We start from the raw sequence: 3241 nt of genomic DNA, 5'->3' as shown, positions 1-3241 counted from the left end.
ATTGCCCTTAGCTCACGTTGTGTATCATTTTAATCAATACTGTCAGTGTGGCAACTGTACACTTTGGACAGAGTTTTTCCTTATCCTGCTTATCTATTGGAAGGCCAGTGTTGCAACTGTACACTGGTTGCTTTTATTTTTCTATTTTCATTCTAGCTAGTCACTGTACAACACTTTGGTTGTTTTTGCACTGCCGTAAATGTTCTTTATTAATAAAAATGATTGACTTACTTATTTTACACAAAAGTACAAATTAATCCTGTCTGATCTTTACTTCCTTTTAGGATAAGGTGGATAAACCTAATATAAACCCACTAGAGGTTGATTTGGAACACCTACGCCATGGTGCAAACGGGTCTCATCTGATGGAACCAATACGCTGACTCCTTAAAAACCTTCTATGCAGCGCGTCGGATTCACAGGATTCACTTAATGCGCTTTACATAAACAAAAAACAAACAATGACAACAAATGGAAGCATAGAAGGACAATATATTCTAAAACATTTAATAGATAAAGATTATAGTAAAAAATAAACACCATAATAAAAGGAAAAAAACAAGTTAACATCAATTAAAACACAAGATACTGGCAAGAGATAATCAGTAAACAAAATATTTCTAACCTTCTTTTCTGAGTCAGGTGAAAATGGCAATCTGTTTACTTTTTCATTGTCCACTAGAGGGCACCAGCATAATAACATTGCAGTTTATTCTCTATCAATGGAACTTAACATGTGGAAACACAAATACGCTTATATCTTTGGAACCGTAATAGATAGAAACTCGGGGTTGGTTACATTGAAAAGAGCTGATTTTTCTCATGTAAACCGACTGATTGTGCAACCTTAATAATCCCGAATCAGCGAACCAAAGACGGAATCGTAAACCGGAAGTTCAACAAACCTCAGAACCAGGAAGTGAGTGAGAGATCAACCTCACCACGTTTGAGCCTCCGTATCTCGGGAACAACAAAAGCTACTAACTTCTAGTTTTTTGCATTAAAAAGAGCCTCTTCTCTACTTTTAAACCCACTAAGAGAACAATCGTCATAATCCCGCAACGACGGATCGAAGACGAAGTTCAAAATGTAGGTAATATGAAAATGTGGTAAACACTAAGCACAAAACCCCCCATATCTCGAGAACCAAAAGGGTTAGAAACTTCTAGTTTTTTGCATTGTAAAGAGCACAGTCTCTACTATTAAACTGACTAGCAACCCCTACAACCGTTTTTTTGAAATCGCGATTTTCCAATCTTAAGATGCAGTTTAAATTAAGGACATAAAAAAGCTTATATCTCTGGAACGGTAACAGTTAAAAACTTCCGGTTTTTTACGTTATAAAGAGCACAATCTCTACTATTAAACTAATTAGGATATCAACCCCAGTAGCCACGTTTTGAGATCGTTATTATTCCACCCTTTAAGTGATAATTACATTAAACAATGACCTCCCTACTCCTGAATCGTTAGCCTCCTTTGCACCTCATCGGCACTAATCTGGACAACATTTACCAGCACCATTTATCCCAATTCCAGGTCAACAACTCTTACTCCCAGCTAACGCAACCGGCGATTACCCTACCCTATTCAAACCACTCTCAACTTATGGAACAATAAAAACAGAGAAGCTGGACCATATGCTTTATCTATCAAACATTCTGTATCCTTTAATAGGAGCCTCAAAACATTCAAAATGTTCTGCTTAGCCCCTCATTGGGGATGGTGCACAATACCATTCACGGGCCCCCCATAAAAGACAAACAGCACTATCATGATTTAAAACCAACTCCACAGGTTCTACTATGGTTCTACTCAACCTTTACTGCGAATTTTCACTCCATTTTTGTCGTAATAGGTTAACCCAATTGGACAGGGGACACACGCTAAGGACTGATCATCCTATAGCGAGGCCGCCTCAGATGAGGGTGTATAGTGATTAAAGGCCTGAAACATCCGATGATTCTGAGGAGCACTACTGAAGATGTGTCCTACAAAACATTTCACAGTCTGGTGGGGCCTCCCACTTAGTTTCTGTGAAAATAGGACTTTTCAAAGAAATACAGTCGGACTCTTTCATCTTTATTTATACAAGGTTTATACAAAATCAAAAACAATTCCGCATGGAAAATCTTTGAAGTTTAGAACTTCTTAAATGACATATCAAAATCAACTCCAGACTCACTCTGAGCACATAGTGTCTATATTCCTGAACCTAATCCAATTCCTCATCTTAACCGGTCACTGATTCCAATTCCTAACCTTAACCTGTCACTGATTCATCAAAAAGTCCAACGTTTCACTTACTTTCTAACTTTAGGTATCCCTAAAGCTCTTCTTAACTATAAACTATAAACTTAATCTGAAAACCCCCTTAAACTCAACATTATAATTAAATTTAACCCCTATCTGTACCAACCCACTCCAAAATGGCTTATCTAAATAGACGTCAAGCCAAACCCAATTACAGACTCACTCGAAACACATAGGGATTGTATCCCTGAATCTAACCCAACTACTAACCTTAACCTGTCATTACAACATTATGCCTAAGCTTAACCAAAAACACATATGTATTGTATCCCTGAATCTTACCCAACTACTAACCTTAACCTGTCACTGCAACATTATACCTAATCTTAACCAAAAACACATATGTATTGTATCCCTGAATCTAACCCAACTACTAACCTTAACCTGTCACTGCAACATTATGCCTAAATCTTAACCAAAAACACATATGTATTGTATCCCTGAATCTAACCCAACTACTAACCTTAACCTGTCACTGGAACATTATGCCTAATCTTAACCAAAAACACATATGTATTGTATCCCTGAATCTTACCCAACTACTAACCTTAACCTGTCACTGCAACATTATACCTAAATCTTAACCAAAAACACATATGTATTGTATCCCTGAATCTTACCCAACTACTAACCTTAACCTGTCACTGCAACATTATACCTAATCTTAACCAAAAACACATATGTATTGTATCCCTGAATCTAACCCAACTACTAACCTTAACCTGTCACTGCAACATTATGCCTAATCTTAACCCTTAACTTAACCAACCCACATCAATAGGGTTTCTCACCTTGACCCTACACCTAAAAATTCAATCCTAAAATTAACCCAGTAGGGCCTGACTCTTAAAACTCAACACTATATGGTCTCTTCTGGTAATCCTACATCTAAAATTAACTCTAAATTTAACCTGAAAACGGTCTGACC

The sequence above is a fragment of the Alosa pseudoharengus genome, unplaced genomic scaffold, assembly GCF_046254945.1.
Source record: "Alosa pseudoharengus isolate Yale_2024_CS ecotype anadromous, Long Island Sound unplaced genomic scaffold, YU_APseudo_1.1 YU_APseudo_1.1_scf_29, whole genome shotgun sequence".
Lineage (NCBI taxonomy): Eukaryota > Metazoa > Chordata > Actinopteri > Clupeiformes > Clupeidae > Alosa > Alosa pseudoharengus.
Note: the sequence above shows the minus strand (reverse complement) of the source record.